The sequence below is a fragment of the Aythya ferina genome (assembly GCF_964211825.1).
Source record: "Aythya ferina genome assembly, chromosome: 13".
In the NCBI taxonomy this organism is placed as follows: domain Eukaryota; kingdom Metazoa; phylum Chordata; class Aves; order Anseriformes; family Anatidae; genus Aythya; species Aythya ferina.
The window spans coordinates 9418740-9440799 of NC_140311.1; positions in this window are offsets into that span (position 1 = coordinate 9418740).

The following is a 22060-nucleotide window of genomic DNA, read 5'->3' on the forward strand; positions in this document are numbered from 1 at the left end:
GCAGATGCGAAAAGATGCTCGTGTGGGAAAAGAGGTGTTTGAAATGAAATTTTTCTTCCACTCTCTAGGAGAAAATAAAGGAACAACAAGATGTTGTTTCTTTTAATCATAATTCATACTAAACTATAATCCATAGAACAAGTGAGCTTGGAAGGGATCTCATGAGATCCATGAGCCCAATCTCCTGCTTAAAGCTAGATAAGGACTGAACTTGCCCCCAGAATGTTTCCAGGCCCAGGACAACAGCTCTGCCACTTTCACACACTCATACTAAGAGAATCCATACAAAACCAAACAAAATAGTTTACAGCATTACTTCTATCCCTTCTTTTTACAAGCTTGTTTTTACGACCGTAATGCAAAAATAATAACATAATAGAAACTAGATTTGTATTTCCACACAACCAAGTCATCTTACTAATTAGTTTTATGGTTTTTGTTTTGTTTTTTTTTTTCCACTGAAAGAGTGAATGGAAATAGCAGAGTATGAGACTAATAAAGTCAGTAGAACTGTGCCTCGTGATTGGATTCCCTGATATGCAACACAGTGCTGGCATTAGTGAAAGCTTTCTTATATTCCTTGAGTTTGTTTCTTTCATGTAAATCCTCTGAAGAACTTGAGAGCTAAGCACATGATGAAACATTTCCCTTCTGGACACTAATTAGGTTGCCTTCCTTTAATTAGCCATCTGTTTTCATCAAGTCTGGAGGAATTCCATAAATTTGATATATCTGTCAGATTTTTGCCAAAATTTTACAAGGGGTTAAAAGATATAGGGTGAACACAGAGGGACAGACTGACAACATCCCTGAATGAGCTTTTAATTGCATTGGAAAATGAGGCTAAAACTGATTCACAGTTTATAATCACAGGCCCACTGTCAAGATATAATGCAGAGCTCAGGGGTTAATTTATAAACAAACAAGTGAATCCCATGCTTATGCTTCAGACATTTGTGGATTTTGTGGGGTGAGGGCAGAGCAAGTGACATTCCTACAAAAGAGGAGAGCCATGGTTGGACAGACAGAATGTGGTCTGGAATAGGTAGAAGGTGGTAGGAATGTTTGGTTTTGTAAATCCTTAAAAGCGTTTCACTCAACTTTGGTGCAGTGATCAAGTAAAACACATCCTAAGCTCATCTTCACATCACACAACCTGCTTTGAGTTAATTTTCAGTGCTAACCCCCAACAAGCACTAGACAATCTTTAGACTCTGACAGCAATCTTGTACAGCACAGAGGAAAAGTGGTAAGATAATAATAGCATCTACAGCAACCCACACTGATCAAGAAATGCTCAAGAAAACCCATATAGTTCATAACAGTTTAGACTATGGTATCAATGACACAGATTTTTTTTATTTGTTTTCCTCAGCAAAATTAGAACCATGACAGGCAACAGAAGACCTCTTGCATTCAGATGGAGAGTCTGGGGGAGAAACACAGCTCATCTGCCAGCTGGCAGGTCAAGTAAGTGTTTGATAACCATCCGACTTCATCTTTCTGCAAAAATGTACTTGTAACTCAAATATTTTCATATAGCTGTACTGAAGACACTTAGTTTTGTGACTTTCATCTGTTTCATGGATGATTACTCAGTTTAGGGTGCTGTGTGTGTCATGAAATGTATCATACTTGGGAAATCTTCAGGTCTCAGAAGGAGAGCCTGACTACTGGGCATTTCTCCATCTCTGCAAGGTTGGGTAACAGGAACAGATCTAACTCAAGCTACCAGAAAAGTCACAATGAACAGGAAAGAAAAAAAAAAAAAAAAAAAACATACTTGATTCCAGTGAGAAACCCTAAAGAGACAAGTTTTCTATTGAGATTATTTTTAAGACAAATATTTCAGGGAAGCTTATATATATATATATATATATATTTTTTTTTTTTTTTTAAAAAAAAGGAAGAAAAATTTGTTGTGTATATATAATATTTAAAGAGTATGCTTTAAGTTCCATGCAGAGTTAAAATGACACTTATAGAAGCAACCATGCATACAGCCATAACTAAGCCAGGTAAAGAACTAGGGTCTGGTGAGGACTCTTTCAAGTCAAAAAGCTGTTTATCATGCCTGTCTGCAGCAGCTCACCCAAGCATCTGAGCAGTCCTCCACATGTGGCAGGACTAGGTGAGTCCCTGAGGAACTGAAGCATACAGAGAACTTCTCCAAAGCCCAGGGGAATTTTACAATAAGGAAAGGATTTTTCTTTCCTTCTTCCTGGTGCCCTAAGCAGTGATCACCCCACAAAGTTCCTTTGTGGGACTTGCTCATCATCCTTCCTTAGCAAGTCCAGGCAAAGCTGCACCTTGTTCTCTTCCTTCTTCCCAAGGCACATACATGCCTCAAATGAGGGGGCCTTTGCATCTATTCAGTTTTCTGATTTACACAGACACTCTTAGAAAAACAGCAATCCAAACTTTGACAGCTATTTACCCTTTCAAGAGGCAGTGCCCATCTTCACAAGCAATTTATCACAGGGCCATGAGCTTCCTCAACATCCTAGCAGGTAACTCAGCTCGGGCATTACATCATGGATGCTGTTGGATACCCTTGTTTCACACAGGCACTTCTGTCCTGTTGGAACGAAAGAAGCTGCAAACAAAACAGTTTCAGATAGCTTTAGGTACTCTTGGGTGCAATAGACTTCCTTAGAACACACACACACTGGACAGTGCATAACAGCAGCATCACAGTCTAAGCCATCTTTGGCTTTGAAACTTCCCATGTGCTTTGACTTTCATAAAGACAGTCTATACACTCATTACAACTTTGTTCTTTGGTAAAAGCAGAAAAGACAAAAAGTAAATACCAGCTGGCAGAAGCAGCACGTTTGTGCCAATGGATGGAGTCAGAGAATACAGTCTAACCTTGCCAGAATCCCTCAGGGCTTTCTCCAGCTGGAGTGTGGCCTTCCCACACTGGCTAGCATCAGCATCACCCTGAAAAAATAATTTTGTTTTTCAAGGGGGGAGGAAAGGGCTGCTATTTCTGGTTACTAAGCCGTTCGACCCCACTACCTGCTGGACTACCACTTAGAGAACAAGTAAGTTAGGCAAGGCAGCAGTCCCAGTGCAGCCAGCTAACCCTGATCATTCCCAGAAAATGAACCAACTTGCAGAGCTCTTCATCACCCTTGGCTTCCTTTGTTTCACAGCTGGGTTTCTACTGGCTTAATTCACACAGCACTACACTTCTTGCTGAGACAGTTCCATTGTCAAAGAGCCCCGCTTATGGCTGATTAACCTGTAGCAATAGATTCTCTCTCCTGTACTAATCTGGTATAGAGCTGATGATTAAATCCTCGTTTAAAAGGCAGGCCACATCTCTGGCATAAAGAGATCACTGCTAGACAGCTATACCACATACCCAGTTAATTATGATTTTTATAATTTGGGCTCCTAATGGTTTCTAAGTCAGAAAGCAGTTATGGAAGAGCTTCAGTACATAAATACTGCATAAATTATCATATTTTAAGACAAAAAAATGGTTGGCATTCTAAAGCTGACAAACTGCATGTTACAGTAGTTAGAAAGAGTACAGAGTTTATGTACAACCTGCATGGAAGTGCTTATTGCTCCTATCCACTTCTTACAAACTGGCAACCACAGATGGTCTCATAAAAGATTTGGAATAGAAATTAGATCTCTGCATTTGGAATGTGCAAGTTCTACATCTACATTAACAGATTTGTAATTCACAGCATGACATTCAATGGAAGACGACATGATAAGGGTGTTGTACATTTTAACATACTTACATAATGAGCAATTATGTTGAATATATTCAGAAATAGAATTTTCTGTAGGTTGGGAAGATCTACAATAATCATTTTCCTTTCTAGAAATTCTGATACCTTGGATGGCTTACATGAGTTTTTTAGTGCATTGTTATATGAAAAATGTTTAATGTCAAAGTTAACCTGACCTCAAAAAGCAAGAGTCACTTTGAAAATGAAATAATCTAATGAAATATTGTGATTCTGAGCTACTTGACAGAATCATTGCCAAAAAAATATTTTATGACTGTGCATCGGTTCTTTTTTCTAGCCATCTTTAACATCTCAAGAATACTAGTTTTATTTTGTTGTCAGGAACAAAGATGTGGGCCTATTTTTCCCTCACAAGGCTGAAAAAAAAAAAAAAAAAAAAAAAAAAATCAAAGAGGGATACAGATTCCACTACTCATGGAACAATGTTGTAGTAGGGAGATTGAGAGCAAAGACTTGCTACAGCTTGAAGAAAAGACATAAGGAGCTGACAGCAAGGTAAATTGATTTCTTGGCCCATCTTTTTTCCTGTGATGTACTGCAAAGCCACAGTCACATGCCCAACAGCCACAGGAATATACAGCAACAAGCCCTCATTTTAGAATAATTATTTGAGGTGTTCATCAATATTGAAGTTGTTTTCCCCAGATCCAGGTCATCTGCATACTTGAACCATGCAGAAGAACAAGGAAGGACATGATTTTTTTTGAAGTAAAAAGCTGTTATTAACTTCATTATTCTTTGGCATCAATCACTCCACATCCAAAAGTCTTAGCACGCTATAACTCAAGGATTGAGGACTGTATGGAAAGTTTGTAACTAATCCAAAACAATGTCACAGGGCATCAAAGTGACCTTATTCCAATCAGTGCAAAAGGCAATATAGAAGCACCTGTATTTGCAGTCCTCTGTAGAAACTACTTGCACTATAAATCATTTAGTCAACAATGATCCATAACAAACTGAGCTTATTTTATTCACTTACAATGTGGGTTTCTAAACTCCAGTACATGAAGGCAAGTTATTCCATGTAGCTTTACATACTGGACTGTCGCTGTATGCTTCCTCTGTTACACTGTGATACTTCTGCTGCTCTTGCAGCATGTTTTATTGTTGGCCTTCCTGCTCCATTGATAATGGCAGTTATCACAGTTGTTTCAAACCTTTTAAAGGTGCTTTGCTTCTTTTCTACTGTATCAATGTTTTTTATAAGCAATTCTTTTAAATACTAATACTTCAATTAAAAATTTGTTTTAATATTGGTCTTGACTGTACAAAAGACTTGCATGAAAGGCGCGCCATTGTTGAGGTCTTTCCAGGAGCTAAGACCTGCACTAAAACCTGCAGTACAGCCTAATCCCATGGCAGGGCTGCTGTCAGCCATCCCAGACAGTCTGTTGCCCAGCTGAGCCTGAGCCCTACTTGTTTTAGGAGCAGAAGCTCTGGGAACCAGCTTCTGGACTGGCAGCAATGCTACTTCTCCGTGCTGAGGAGATGGTAAGTCCCACAGCGACCTGCCATTTGTCATTCCCTTGGGTCAGAAAACCACTTTGTAAACATGATTTAGCCCATGAGTCACTATTTGGCCTCCTGTGCTCTAGAAAAATTAATCAACTCAGCGTTCCTTTCCCCTGTGACTCCCAACCCAGAAGGAGCACATTTTGGATGCTCTCTCTTCCAGAGAGGGAAACATAGAAAACAATAGCAGCAGCAATGCCCTCTGATCTTTACCTCTTTATCAGAGATACTGAAGAGCAATATAACCTTCACCTGTTGCAGTAATGGATGGTGAACTGCATGCATTTATTTTCAGGACCTCTTTAAACACTGGTGATTAGCACAAAAAAGAAACAATCATACAAGAGCAGTTCAGTTGGATTTCTGTGCAAGTGACCACTTCTGTCTGGGAAGAAAATCACAGCAATGCACCTCAATATACTCCGAAAGAGCAGCATAATGGACACACACTAAGGTTAGTCTGCAGAGCTGATTTTTTTTTTTTAATTACTAAATTCAGAATATGCTTCAATCCATTAAAAAAATAGTGAAAGAGCAAAGGTCCTGCACCATCAGGCAGTCATCTCCCCTTCTCAGAAGAGATACATATGGTAGTCACGTATAGAAATATTTTACAAAATTAGCTACCGGTAATTTCATTGAAAATTCTTTAGCAAAAGAATTTGTAGCTACAATTCCATTAGTAAACCTTAAATATATTTTCCTAAATTTAACTAACTAATTTAGTATGGGCAAATTGAATGACTCATTTCTCGAGTGTTTTGCATTTATTTCTCAGCAAAGGTAATCTTGAAGAAGGAAAGCTATTTCTATAGTATCTATTAATATATTTAATATCATATTTGTTTCTCCATGCTTTGACTTCTTGGGTTTATTTTGTCCATACCAAAGAAAACAAGTTACATACCACAATCAAAAGTTGATACTGGTTTAAGCCTCAGTTTGAAGGACCAGGAAGTTTTCAGTAAGACTTAATGATTTAAAGATTTTGCCTCCATCTCCCTTGTCCTGAAATCACCACAGATGCCCCTGAATACTTAGTTCACTACAGCCTCAAAGATCCATGGATTTTCATAGACTGAAATTGGCCATATCATGTGCTCTTATCATAGGAAATAGGTATGAGGGACTAAGAGAGGTGTTCTCCATTTCTCACTGTACAAAGGCCAATGAGGAAGTGTCACTGATGGTATGGAAGATTAAAAAATAATCTTCACAGTTATACAGAAGAGAAATATAATTACAAAAAAAAAAAAAATCTCTGCTAAAAATCAGCCCCTGACAGCTGGGCAGTCAATAAATTAAGAAATTCCACATTTGACTTGATAAGCAATACTAGAATATCTTACTTTAAATAATTCACTTCGCCATATCAGTCTGACAATATAGCATGACATTTGGGCTGCAGATTGGGTACTCTCTCATGCCACAGGTTTTATATATGTGCATTTTTATTGTGGATGTCTGGGAACTGCATTTTGGATTAGCAATGAGGTTTTTGCAGAGCGGAGTTGGACCCCTCTGCATCTGGCAACACTCATCTCGAGTCCTGTTCCTGTATCCCTTTAGGCTGAGGCCATGGACACAGCTCTGACACCAGCAGCTTCCCCTCCATCTGTGAGGAAAGTCACACCACCCAGACAAAGCTCTCATGAGACCATGAACACGTATGGACAGGGGCTTGCCTGCCTTGTTCACCTTTAATCAAATGCTGCTGCTGAAGCTTTTTATTTATAGCTCAGACTTCACATGTTTTTAAACTGAATTTCTCTTAAAAAAAAGATTTTGTAGGGGAACTTTGCACTTTCCAACGTGTGAGACTTAGAGCACAGTGATTCACACAGAGCCACACTGCCCATTAGAAATCCTTGCTCAGAAATTAAAGTTACTGCCAACTGTGGATGTCACAATTTGTGCAGTGCTATGGTACTGTTAGAGGTCTCTGCTACTATGCAGTTATATTACAAATCTGCACCATCAATTAAAAAAAAAAATACCTGAATTTAGACAGAGACATATTCTCACCCCATTTTTCAAAAGCCCTTTAGTCTGTTTATAAGTCTCTCTAATTTGGGAATAATTATGAGTTGACTGCAAACATGCATTGCTAGATGAAAAAGGTAGTACAGGATTTTTTTTATGAGATTTAAAATGAGATTTGTTTTAAGAGCAGAGACATGACAACTTTGATGCGAATTCATTTACTCAGTCAAATAGTTTTCTTTTTGTTCTACACATCCTCACCTTACCCTTCAGAATACTGAAAAACTCACTCATGTGCATGTCTGTGTCAAGAAAGATAAATTTGGGCACAAAACTCAAAATGTTTTCCATACACTTGTAAAATAGGAAGAGAGATGTACTTAAACCTGAAGTCACCAGAACCAGAGCCTGTTTTAGTGACCTCTTCAATTAAGCTGAAATAGAAACACTGCAAGACAATTTTCGTCCGTCTAGATTCAGTACCATGAAGTCAACAAATAGATGGGACCATTTCCTCTCTCTTAAGGATTATTGTCACCAGCAGCATGCAGCCAATGAATTCTTTGCAAACAGCCACACGGCTGCAGATTTCCATCAGGAAACAAGTGAAGCTTCAGCAAGCAAGAAGCTCTTACAAATTCATGGCACACAGGACACCAAACTGCTGGGGAATTTATGCAAGTACCTGTTCTCTTGCTGCTGTACACAAGCTCCCAAGACTGGCACAGGGGAGCAGATGACCTCAAGAGCTTGAGTTAACTAACATGCACAGCCTGCTGCACTTGGGGGCTGGTTCTTGCGATAGGTTTAATCCTGCTCAGAAGTCCCTGCACATTTAGGCCACCGACTCCAGAATGACACTTCTAGCTGCTAGAGTTGCTGAAAAATATATATTAACTAGACTGATTCAGCCTGTCTGTGAAAGCTTTGAAACAGGAGGAAGAAAAAATTTGTCAAGTAATTTCAAGTGGTAGAAGGGTTTTTGATTTTTTTTTTTAAATCATTAACAATACAGCTTAGAAACAGTTACCAAGGAAGTGTGTTAATAGAAGAAACTGGGTCTCTTTTTTTTTTTTTTGTATTAGATTTTTTTTTTAAACCAATATTAAAAAAAAGAAAAATTCTAAAGGTTGAGGCTATCTTGTGTTCTCCCTCCCCTTAATGCTTCTCAATAATTGTGTATCAAATTGAACTATTCTTTTGCTCCAAATGATTCCCCAACAAACCATATAACCAGCCTACATATGCAAAGCACAAACAGTACAAGGACATGTTTTACTGCCTCACAAGTTTTTACAAAGCTGATGTCCTATGACAAGCACAAAGACAGCTTAGGCAAATTATTGCCTAGAAAGAAGTATTGGAAAATTATCACTTAAGGCAATATTTTATATAATAGTAATATATACATATGAATGCACACACAGAGATCAAAGTTATTCCAAACAGAAATGAAGCATACAAACAAATATCATTAGATTCTAGGCAAAACTCATCTCTGTTCTGAGAACAATGCTAACATTTCAAAAGATTTCCAAATTGGAGTATATGGACTTAAAGACTCCTTATCTCTTCCAGGAACAAAATTGCGAATATCATTCTATTATAAATTGTAGGTGTTTTTCCAATTGAAATCGAGCAGTTTGCCTCTCCCAGGAATAAGCACATCCTTTGTCACCCAGTTCTGCTCTCTCCAGACCTCTGACTCTAGTTTGTATGAGTCAGGACCACAGTGGTGTCATCAGTGATCTATAACTACTGGACAAGCCAGACCAAGTCCTGGGTTTCATGGGAAGATCATGGAAATAAAAGAACTTTTATGCAAGGGACCTTCAGATTTTGAGAAATGTAAAGATAAAAGATTAAAAAAAAAAAGTATTTCATTGAGAATCTCCAGGTCTATGCTTTCTAACCTGCTGATTTGAAAAGTTCTTTGGATTTTCTGAAATCTCTGCACAACTGAAAGTGCTCCAAAGGAAGCCACCAAGCAAGTATGTATCCCCATTCCATCAGATATAAACAGCTGAAATCGTTTGCTAGGGTCCTGACAAGAAATGCCAGTGCTGCCACTTCTTGTGGCAATGCCACTGCCCAAGCTTTTAAATTCCAACCAAGGTGACTTCGCTCAGGAACTCTATCAAGCTTCTGGAGAAAGAGGTTGGAATTTTCCCTTGTGAAAACCAGAACAGAAAAGTCTAGCTCTTCAATTCCAAGCTAAATAGCAGCTGAGAAAGAGCTTTTAGCACAAAGAGGCTTAGAATAAAATCTTTAATTAAGCTAGTCTGAGAGCTGAGGGCTATTATTTAATAAGAAAAGGTTTTTAATCTTCTGAAGAAGTCACTACTATGCTTTTTAGCCGACAGCAATTTTGAGCAATGATCACTAAAAGGGCCGAGGATTTATAGTTCTTAAAGAGGAGGTAAGTATGAGGGCATGGCGAGGGGAATCATCTAGTCAGAAAGTGCATCACAGCTACATCTTTGGCATGAAAATTTTGAGTAACTTCCACAATCCAGGTGCAGAAAGTGTTCCCAGAAAGGTTACCAGGCAACAGTGCTGCCTGCAGACAGCAGCTGAACCATGGCTCCGCTGTGCTCCCCTTCTAGCACCTTGTCTCAACGCTGCACCACGGAGAGCAGATGCCCCCTTCCTCTCACAGGCCAGCATCCCTGGCACAGCAGCCACCCCCATGCTGGAGTGCGTCCTCCCACACTGAGGTACAGAGCAAGCTAATACAGCAACAGCTTTCACTCCAGCATACAGAAACACCACCCCTGAGCCCATCACAGCTCACAGGGGACGGCATCCTCAAATCACAGGTGGGGTAAGCTCTGCTCTGGTTCACCCAACAGCTGCAGCAGGACCAACACGCGTCAGTCACGATGTACAAGAAATCAAAGGCTGGTCCTCTTGCAGCTCCTGCCCATCATCATGATCAGTCCTTCCAAACAACAGGAAGTATTCCTCATTTGTCCTTCAGATATAATGATCTCAGGCACTGTTGTCTTCTACTTGAAATTGCTTCCAGCACTTCTCAGCCCAGATTTTTCTACAATGTCAACTGAAGAACCTAACAAATAATCTTGCTCAGGCAGGACACATTTGTTTGCATTTGTAAGGAAGTAAATGTTTATGTAGAGCAGTCCTCTGTTGTCACCACAAACATCTTAGGGTTTTTTGTGTGGTACTGTAGCTCATTTTCACAGTCATTTCTCCTCGTCCTGTGCAAGTCTGGTTCAATCCAAGAGATATTTCCAGGTTCCTTTCACAGATACGGTAACTGCCCTCTTCAGCTTGGAAGAATGTAAAAGAAATAGTTTGATGAAGCAAAAAAAGAATAGAAAAATAGAAAAACAATCCCAGCCAGGATCCCTACAGAGGCAGGGCTCCCAAGAGGGTATGCCAATCAGCAGACAGCTGTTCCCACACACAAGATGTCACACACAAGATGACAAATTTGTGGTAGCAACAGGAATTTCCTGTTCCTTCTTACTCTTGCTAAGAGAGATTACATTCAGTGGGATGTCAAAGTAGCATTTGCCTCTGCCAGGAGGACATGCATGCAGCCTTGAATGAAGCAACTTCTGTAGCTGAAGACCTATCTTCTGTAGACTCATATAAATACATCACAGCTGCATCAAAAAGACTTTGTTATAGCCCTCTACACTCTTTGCTGTCAGCCTGTACAAGTTTCCATTGCTCAAAATGGGTTACAGACAGCATTTGAAGATTATGATCAACTCAGCTTATAACTGTTTCAGCCAATCTTTTACGGGACATTTCATGTCATCCTCAAACAGGAAATGTAAATATAGCCCATTAAATTGTATCAGCATTAGTAAGTAATTTTATAAGTAGCAGGAGCACCCATTAGACTGAATTATACAAGGAGAAATCCCCCTTCGTTATACCTCCAGTAATTCCTTAAAATCAAAGGAAAAAAGTATTGTTAGAGATAAATGACCTGTGAAGCAGAACAAATTTTAACTCCTTTCTAGTTTGCAGCCTGGGTGTAGCAGAAGGACACCCTTCCAAAAGGGAGTATCTGTATTTTTTTAATCAACAGTTTACACAATAGAAAACTCTTGGGTATGCTGTAGATCTGCCTTACGATTCAGTATAATCCAGTGCAATAATGCACTTTCTAAAAGGGAACACCAGGTCTCCAGAGGTTGATTTATCCCATCTTCTAGTGGTTGTATATTTTAAAAAATATTGAAGAATCATTGAAAGCATTACTCTGATGGGTTTCAGAGAATACACACTTCTTTAAATGGCTGAAATAAGTTCCACTCAACCACTTCTAACTACTCCTGAGTACTACAAGTGCCTGAGTCACGCCAAAGAAGGGAGGTTTTCACATTTCAGAAGACTAAAGTCTATATAGTAACTCAGGATGTAACAGCACAAGTGCAGTAACTTTAACTGCAGAAGGGAGAAGTGAGAGTGCAATTGCATTCTGCAGTGAGGTCATTCCAGAGCTCCAATCACTCTTCCTGCTGGTTCAGGTTTCTTAACTGATATACAGCAAGGGATGTGATTACAGCAGTGACCATTTACTGCCAGACATGAAAAGAGGAAAACTGCAGATAAAAAAAATAGATTCTCATTTTGGAGGTAACCAGGGTTATTACTGCTTCATCCATTTATTGCTATTTGTTCCTTTCATATTACCATTGCCAAAAAAAAAAAAAAATCACAGATTGCAACTCACTGTTTCACAGTATTTGCTGTTAGATATATAGGTACAATGCTGAAAATAGTTTTTCCCAACATCACATTACCAGGAAGGCTTTGCAGCTGGATTTACCCTGAAATACACGGCAATCTAGGTCCAAAAGAACTACATTAAAGGCAAAAGTAAGAGGACAGAGCTTCAGAGAAAAAAAAAAACTACCCCCAGAGAAGTGGGATGGCAGCCTCCCTGCAACAACCACTAAAGCAGCAAGTTCTACACACTCTGCAGAGGTAGGAAGCAGCATTCAGCAGTGGCTAGCAACCAGCTTCTCATTTCACCTATCATAGCTTTATTTTCATAGAAGAAACAGCGTTCCTATCTTCACTGCAGCATACATGGAGCAGAACAGGGCTTAACGCATCTTTACAGTCTACAGACCAGAGGCTTTTAGGTTCTGTGACACTCCCCCAGAGTTTTCATGATGGCCAATTCTTTGGAGTTCAGTACAGAGTTTAGAAAACATTTGCCAGGTTCATGTAGGAGTTCCCAGCTTTTTTTCAGCATTATTACAGCTAGAAGCGTGTGTGTAGATTCAGGTTATTGCCAGGTTCCAATACCACAGTCCATGAGGTGGCTGCCAACAAGATCTCAGGAATGAAGATGGGCTGGCTCCCTGCAGTGACAGCTGGATGAGATGCTGTAGCCTACTACAGTGCTATCACAGCTCTTCCAACTTTTTTCAGAACCTCTCTATTTACATATCTTGCATGTATTTGCATATCCTCTTTCATAGCAGGAGAGGCCCTTTAACACAAATGTGTGCTCATATTGATGGTAAACCACACATCTAACAATAAAATGGGTGATAGAGTTTTGATACTTATTTGTTAAAGATACACAGATCATTTTTGCATACACGAAGGTAATCTAAAGTGAGCAATTTGTATAATAAAAGCAATAGGTACAAGCATTAGTTCCATGTTAAAGTTTGAATTCAATGCAACAAGTGGAATATCTAATAAGAAACTTTTTTTTTTCTACCAAGACATTCATTATATTTAAGAGTTTTATATTTGATAAAATATAATAACTTTGATGCAAAAGAAGTCTTAACTAATTACATAATAGGTCACCGAATTTAACAGTACCATATCCTGCCAGTTCCTTTTAGGTAGTGTCTTGGATAAGACTTACTTATATAGCAGAGTGGAGTTGAAATGATGGATTGCAGACTCAAAATAAGGAAATAGATTTTTAACAGGAATTTTTTTGAGATTTCTAAGGAGACACCATGATGTCTCTTCTCATTTCCCAAACGTATAACATTTCTGACAGGTGCTGTCTAGTCTCTTATTTTATAGGAGACCTTCCATTGACAGATATTTTATTATGACCTTTTTGCAATGATGGGACCAACACAACACACTATTCATGATGAAGGGACACTAATGCCATAAAGGTGTTTTCTGTTCCTTTCCTCACATGTGCTTGCATTCAGTTTGCTTTTTTTGGGTGCTGCTGGCATTCCCACAATTCATTATAATTCCAAGGTCAGCTATTAATGTTGTGGAATGTAATCTGTAGTAACCAAACAAATGGGCTCTGTTTCCCGATTCCAAATCCAGACAGAGACACCCTACCACTGTTTGGTCACACAGCACTATGTCCCACCCAGACCTTTTAGGGTGCCTCTGTGGCCCTAAGGCAGGACCCTACAATCCCAAAGGCATTCTGGGATCCCTGATGCCCAAAACAGGAAGCCCGCAGACAGCTGACCTGTCCCTAATAGCACCGTGGAAAGCATCCTTCTTTTGAAGTCAAATGCGGCATTTGAGTTAATTGGACTTCAGCTTACCATGTCATTGAAATTAAGTTCATTAAAATACATACTTCTGCTGGTTTGTTGTAGCAAAAGAGCTATTGTCTTTATAATTTTAAAGAAAGTTCTGCTGCTCCAATGTGCTAGCAAGCTGCAGTTGTTATAACAACCTGGCAAGGTTAAAGGCTTGGCAAGAGCTGCATGTGAGCACTGGAATTTTATGATCTATAGCAAGTGGGAGTGCACCGAAAGGACAATAAACAGTTGCTGCCTTCCAGTTAAGGTGTTTTTTAAATAAAGATTCCCACAAACACATACTGCCTACCACCACCACCCAAAAAAAGCCTTCCATCTTCTTTTTTTCTAGAACTTCTGTATTCAGACGTAATGTCCCGGTGCACCTCTTTGTCCAAGAGCTGAGCAAAGCTTAAGAGTAGCAATGAATTCTGCTTTTTGCAGGCCTTTGAAACTCCAGAAAAATACTATAAAATATAAAAAGGAAAAACAAGCTTCTTCCGTGTACCATAGAACAGGGTTTGCAAAGTAGACAAAGTTAAAAAATAAACAGCGTGAGCTGCAATTCTTTTGGTTGAATTTTAAAATTTAACTTTATTACCAAGTACTACTACACAATGATGATGCTCTGGGCTTACATTGGGAAAAAGGGCCACATGCAGCACTCCAGACAAATTTATACTGAGTTGTTGATTTTACAGCTACCCAATAACACACATCTAGGACATATGAATAAGTTTGCCTGCCTTAAATAAAACTATAGTTTTCAAAATATACCTGTTTTCCTAGCATTTTTATTCAAAATTTTATAGAGGCAAGATGCTACCAAAGAGGATAGATGATAGTAGATGCCTACCACAAGACAACAATCACAAGATAAAAAAAAAAAAAAAAAAAAAAAAAAAAAAAAAGTAAGAAAAAACAATAGAGGTAGTACCTAATTTCATATATTTGAGTTGAAAGTGAAAACGTACCAAATAAACACAAAGTTCAGCTTTCAAAGTTTTCATAGCCCAGTTTTACTGTTGAGCCAGTAAACCTGTAGACCAGTCCGTGCTGTTGCTGACCATAAAGCTGTCATTTACAGAAACATCTCACTTATTTCAGACAGAAATGTCTGAAGTGATGAACAAGCAGGCAAAGACTGGACTAACAGCAGTAGCTCATCCCAGAGCTGGTTGCTGCAAATAAGGGAAGATGCCGCAGGCACCCATGGCTTCCTAAAGGAGAACTGCAGTCTTTAATCCAGTCTTTTGCCTACCTCCCGTCTCCCAGAAATGGAAATATGTCACAGAGACACGTATTACGGCTTTACAAGCAGACAAAGCCAACTTAGAAAATAAGGCTGGGGTTTCTGTTAACTCACACTTTTCTTGTACAGAAGCAGTTTGTGAAGTCTGAATTGAAATCTAAAAAATACATCCTTCCTCTAAAAAGCTTTAAAGTAGATCTCTTGGCTCATCGCAAGCTTCTCAGCCACTTCAGCTCTTACTGTGATACCCTTGCCATTCTCATTTCTACTTCTCCCCAGCCCAGGAGATTTCAGCCTTTGCTCCGATTATCCAGACTATTATCCATAGCTACAGCAGGTCCAATGGATGCTCCCTGAACAAGGAGCATCTGTGGTACACTCCTCCACAAACAAGGAGTCATTTACTCCATGTCTGCACATGCTCAGGAGGTTGAGCTCACAGCTACGTAGCTCTCCAATAAAGAGGATAAAGCACCTTACATGTTAAGGCACAGTAAAGAGGTATTCCACACTTCATTACCAACTTCATTTTAAGGCATGAAAAGAAGCAGGAGTTAGAGATCTCAGACTCCACCACAAAAGTTGCATTTCTCAACAGAGCTGCAGAGCACGAGGGTTTCAGCCTACCTTATTCAATAACGCAAACAATTTGATAGCCTCTCCCAGAACATGACCTTCCAGCAAAGCAAGATAGATGCTTTAATTACCACCATCACATTTCATCTTGCAGAAGTAAGCACTGCAAAGATACATGTGGGCTCTCTCCTGCCTTCTGACTCTTTCAAATTAATTGGTTAACTTATTAGAATCAGCTAAATGAGAAATGCAACAGCTCACTAAGTGCTTATCATAAACCTACTTAGTTAATGCAACCCCTTTTTCAATGAATATTAACATAGCAGGTGTTTTGTTTTTTGTTTTTTTTTTTTAAGCTATACACCAAGATACTGACCATGCTAAATTTTTACTAGTGCCTAGAGCTGCCCATAAACCACCAAGTTAGCTCAACCAGCCCCACTCACTCAGCCACACACAGTCTTATCCCCCAAGTCCACAAGAAACGCACCATCTCCTCAGCAAAAGACAGACATCAAAATTTGCTTTCCACAGTGCCTATTTGCACTGCACACAACTACAAACCTGAGCCACACATCTCCAGCTCCACATAGGCTGACCCACAATCTGCCAAAGCCAGGGCCCTTTCAGCTATTCTGAAGGCTGCAGAGAGAGCAGGTTGCACAAACCCTTCTTGAGCCACCAGCAATCTCCCTCCTCTCCAGTTGCAGCTTGTTTAGGGTCCTTCACAGACATTCATCAATGCAGTCCCCACCCTAACCAGTATCCACTCAGTGCTGACCTTTAACACCTTTTATGATGGAAAGCTGTTTCTGAAAGCAGTTTTTCACACTAGAAATAGCAATGTCTTCCTTTATATGCTTTCCCAACAACACTTCTGAACTATTTAAATTCTCCTTGCAAACTTGAGAGGTGGGTGCGGGAAGCTGCTCTCTTTCTGTGCTAATTTGAGAGGAGACACTCGCCAGTCCTCGCTGTTATTTGCTGCCAACTGCTTCTGTGCAGAGGAAAAAATGGAACCAGCCACACGTGCTTGAATGAAGCCTTGTCGTTCTGCAGTTTAAACTCACGCGTCCTTGACACCAGCTCTCACACATGCATACAGCATCTATTATCTGCTATTAAATACTGTGAATAGGGGCGTTGAATGTTGATCTTACTGCTTTTTTTTTTTTCCTCTCTACTTCTATCAAAATTATGGATTTCGATCCCACAGTGCTCAGAATTAGACTGATAAAATTAACAAAGAGAAGATATAAATTAACTAGGACTCTCCATTCCCCAGATTTTAGCAATCTGGCACCTCATATTATCTGAAGTCTTTTAGGACTCAATTACTGAGGCAGCAGGCTCTCAGCCTTAAAGAAAGGCAATTCCTCTCTGTCCAGGCCAGATCCTGTCTGCAAGGACTGATCACACCCCACGTATGTCACACTGTCTCTCCTCCTTCCAGGATGTTAAGTACTACTGGCACTTTCAAATCTTCCAGCTATGTGAATGTTTGTTCAGTATTTAGTTTTTATTCTTTATTTGTTATATATGTATGTATTCTATATTTATTATTTACCCTTCGTTTAGTTTTATTGGTGGTAGAGGGACCATTGGACCAGATGACCTTGGAGGTCTTTTCCAACCTTAATGATTCTATGATTTGCCCATCTGCATTGCCAAGACACCTTGGACTGACTGTGGCATTTGGCTGCCTAGTGAACAGAAGAAAAAAAATTGGTTGAAGTTTCTACTTTTCAGTCAATGAATGGCCATGACCTTCTTCTACACATATTTAGAGTCTTCCAAATAATGTTTTTTCTCCACAATGGAGTAGAGATGGCTTATACATCACCTGTCTATATGTTGAACGTTGAACATCTTTACGTGTTTTTATGTTCAGTCATATATTCTTACCACAAAAAACCCAAAGAGATTTCTTGAGAGCAACCATAGACTGAAATTATTTGGGGGCCTGCTCCAAGCTGGAAGATGCTTTGCCCTGCTGACCCAAGCCAGTGTGTTTGGTGACAGCCACAGTATTTCAGCTGGGGCATAATTCCATGTTTTGGTATTAGCTTTGTGGTATAAGGAATGTCCATGGGGCATGTAGTGGCATGCTTTGTTGGACTGTATCATCAAAATCAGAGAATATGACTCAACATTCCAGACATTTACGATATACCATAGCTTTTGCAATAAGCAACAGCAGAAAACATTAAGATGAACTGTTAAACACATTCCTTTTTTCTGTTTCTTTTTTAATTGAATTTGGAAAAGCAATGCAAGCATTCATTAAAGGTGGGTAATAAGTTTTTCTTTCTAAAGACAAATACAGTACAGCTATAAAACCATGTAATGTTGGCATTAGGAAGCCACCAGTGATCTGTACTAGGCAGTGCTAGAATTTTTCCTGCTGCTATTCAGAAATCCTAGAATTTCAATGAGAAGCTATGATTACTATGCTGCAAACCTATAATCAGGAAAACAAAACCAGAAAAGTTGGCAATCCAGCATCATTAGGTGCTTGTTAGCGAGCTGTTGAGGATACACAGGCCCCCTGGGCTGTGGTAATTCAAGACACATTGCAGATGGAGGTACTCTGCCAGTCATGCTCTAGGAAGCCTTATCCAACTTATTAAAACTAAGAAACTGCTATATAAATAAAAACCTCAAGACAGATTATATTATTTGGCACAAAAATTTTGAACGCTATCAACTCTAGTCCTGTACTCCTTACTGAGAAGTCAAAAATAAAGTTCCCTAATTTTTCCCCCATAAAAAGTCCAGGGTTACTAAAACAAAAAGTAAAAGGTTAAATCATGTAAATATTATGAAGTTAACTTCCTTTTCTGCTTACAAGAGGAAGAAACATCTTCAGATGATGGTTATAAATGTGATGTTGACACAGATGGTCTATTAAATTAGAAAATTACTGCAATTGATTGAGAACACTTGGACTGTACCTACTCAGAAAGTTCTCATATAAAATATCTTCTCATTGCAAAGGTCAGGCTTTTGAGAGGATGATTTATTATAAACAGAAACGTAGTGAATTTTTCCACTTCATTGATTAAATATATTAGAACAAAAATCCAATTATTATTCCTGATTGATTTATTGGCATGTTTTGGAGACCTCAGACCAGTAAAAATATTATTTTTATATCCTCCAGCCCAGGAGGATTCACAGCTTTGAAAAGCAACCTTCTGTCACAGAGGGAGTATTAGATCGAAAATGAGAATAGTAATGTGTTTTTGTCAGCAAAACTTCCTCCAGTGCTAGCTTCAGGCATCTGAAGTAGTTCTTAGCACTGCAGAGCACGTTAAGAGATGAACTCATGTCACTGTATACTGTGTTAAATTCAAGATTAAGTCACTTGCAGCAAAGAGTACATTTCCTACTTGTTTGCACAATGTTAGCAAACCAAGCTTGCAGCAGGGACAAGTGTCAGAAATTTTCCAGTTTCCATAAGAAAATTACAATTCAATGAAACCAACAAGTTCAAAAGGCCTTGTCCTGTTCTGTAGCACTATGGGCCACAGCTAGAACGGGAGTGAGATTTTCTTCACAAAGTTGAAGTCATGCCGCTGTCCTGTGTGCTTTTGGGTGAAGGGGCTCACAGGATGCAGAGCAGGCAATTCTCTGGCTCCAATATCCCCCTGCACAAGGAGAGAAGTCAGAAGAGGAGACAAATACTAGAGCTCTGTGTGCACACACAGATCACAAACACAACATATAAAAGAGATGCTGCCACATCTCAAAGCCCCACCAAGCCACAGTGCTCCTTTGCCTCGTTTCCACTCTTCCTTGGAGGTGGCCAGAACACTCATCTTTTTTCAAAATCTGTCCAGACACGCACCTCAAAAACCTGAATAATCACACATCAGGTATCAAACCACCTCCCTGTGGAAATATACTCCACCTTCCACTGCAGAGGAGAAGCTGGAAGAGACTCAGTTTTCTGACTGTGAACTGTACAAGCCCACTTCATTCACCCCTTGAAAGGGAAGTTTAGGAAACTTCCTATAAAAGGAAGCCGGCAAGTGAGTCTTTGTTCCAGCGATGCCTCTCCAAGAAGCACCCATTCTCCTCCTCCTTTTTCTTTCCCTCCCCAAAGAACATCCTGGCCCCATCCTGCTGGTCTATTCCTGCTCCCTCCTTCTCAGACACTTCTGATTTCCAACATTTCTGTTACCTGTCTAATGATAAAATTTATATTTAAAAGGTGGGGGAGAAATCAATCTATTCCTATTTTATAGCAGTTTTTACTGAAGGATACTGAAGTTTTACTGAAGGACAGATGACACTTCTAAGCCTAGGCCTATGCTAGGTGTTTTGCCAAAGGCACTGCATTGCCCTGGAAGAATCACAGGCAAGGAACAACTGTCTGGAAGAGACAAATTAACACACAAAGTAAGCTACTGACTTCTGCCAGCAGATTGATTCCAGCTTCCCTGACCACTTAGGAGACCATAACCCATAACCTACAATGATTCAGCTTCCTCAGTGGAATGTTTTGTGTTTTTCTTCCCCATAAGTTGGACAAGTAAATGGCTTTTAGGCCCCAAGATAGAGGGAAAAAAGAAAAGAAAAAAAAATACTTTTAATGTAAATTTAATTGTCTTAATCACAGAATCTAAGAAAATGACGAAAACACTTTCTCAGTAAATTTATCATATGCAATGTCAAATTGAAGTGCCTCAAGCTGGTGTCACCTTCACAGTATACACAATGTTCTGAGACTGCTAGATTCACATATCTTTACATAACGCCTTTTTTCCTACTTAAAAAAAATATATATCCTATTTAAAATATATATATATATGTTGTATTCACCGAACTTTTCTCTATATCTGACTGTTTAAGAAAATTTCCAAAAAAAAAAAAAAAACTTGCAAAGCAAAGAAACAAGTAATCTGTCAATGTTCCTTCCTAATCACTTTGACTTTTCAACACTCAACAATCAATAGTCAATATATAAAATTGACTATTTTTATTAACGTATGCCTATTTCTTTATTTTTTTTTTATTGACTGGAATATCCTGGAATCATAAATGCAACAATACACTAATATTTACTAATATTTTCAATCATTTTGAACACTTCACGCAAACTTTGTCTGTTTAAACAGAACCTGTACGCCACACAGTCCACAGGATAGCTGCAAACCTAGAAATACAGTTTTATGTTATCTGCATAACAAATCGCAAAATTAAGTAAACCCAGTAGCCCGTAATTTCACACCTGGAGATTTACCAGAAATTGCATTAAAGCTCTGGGGCAAATAAAGTGAATTACTCTGAACTTCAGAGGATTTCATTTTATGCTAGATAAAGTGTAAATATGTTTGGAAGGTGATATATTTCTTGTTGATTTACCCATGCCAGTTTAATGTCATTGGTATCTTTGGCTGCCAGAAATGGTAAATAAATGTGATAAACAACATGTGCAGTCTAGTCAAATATACTCTCACTGCAGTGAAACAAGGAAAATATTATAAAACATGTTTGTGATCAAGCACAGAATATAAACTAGTTGCTGTTACTAAACTTGAGTGCACATTGTTATTTCACATATTGACAATTTTATTCAGAACATGTCATTTTACTGGGATTTTTTTTTTTTTTTTTTTTTTTTTTTTTTTGTGTCATAACAGGCATTTCCTCTTTCCTAAAATTACATTTTTTTCTCAGGGATTTGATCTCTGACATATTATTTTGCATTTGAAAATTTCCATTTGCTTTGGATTAGAGAAGGTTCATTTTTGCCCAATGAACCTGTGCAAAAACTTGGCAAAAGACAGAAGTCGTTATTGTCAAGTGCAGATAATCCACATCTGAAAGCTGCTAATCAAAACAGCTCAAGCATGGAAAAAAGATTGACTGTTATTACTATCATCATGCAAAAATAAACAGATTCACCTTTCTGCTGAGGACTTTGCTCTTCAATTCCCTAGGAGATTTAAACCTGATAACTGAATAAATTATTGTACATCATTTTGCTCTCTTACAAAATTCAAAGTGAATTAGTCTAATAATGAAAAGCTTTGACTAATAAAGTTCAAAAGCAAAAGTCATACTTCACATTCCTGTGGAGGAAAAAAAAAAAAAAAAAAAAAAAAAAAAAGAAGTCAAAATAATCATTAAAAAGAGTCTACTTATGACAAGGCAACAGGCTCTATCTTTTGATCCCTATTTGCCCATAGACTTACACAAAATAGTAGAGATCATAAATTTGATATACTCAAAGCAAATAAACGATAAATGTTTCCTAGAAGGGCTTTCAGAGCTAGTACCAAATGGGGCTGAGCTCTAAATTAAAATGCTACAGACAGCTGGTAAAAGAATAGCTCCTGACAAAAATCCCCATCACTTGCAGTTAGATGGTGCTTCTGTAAAGGAAATTAGACAAAATGAGGAAAAAAAGGGGGGGGACAGGAGGGTACATCAACAGCTTA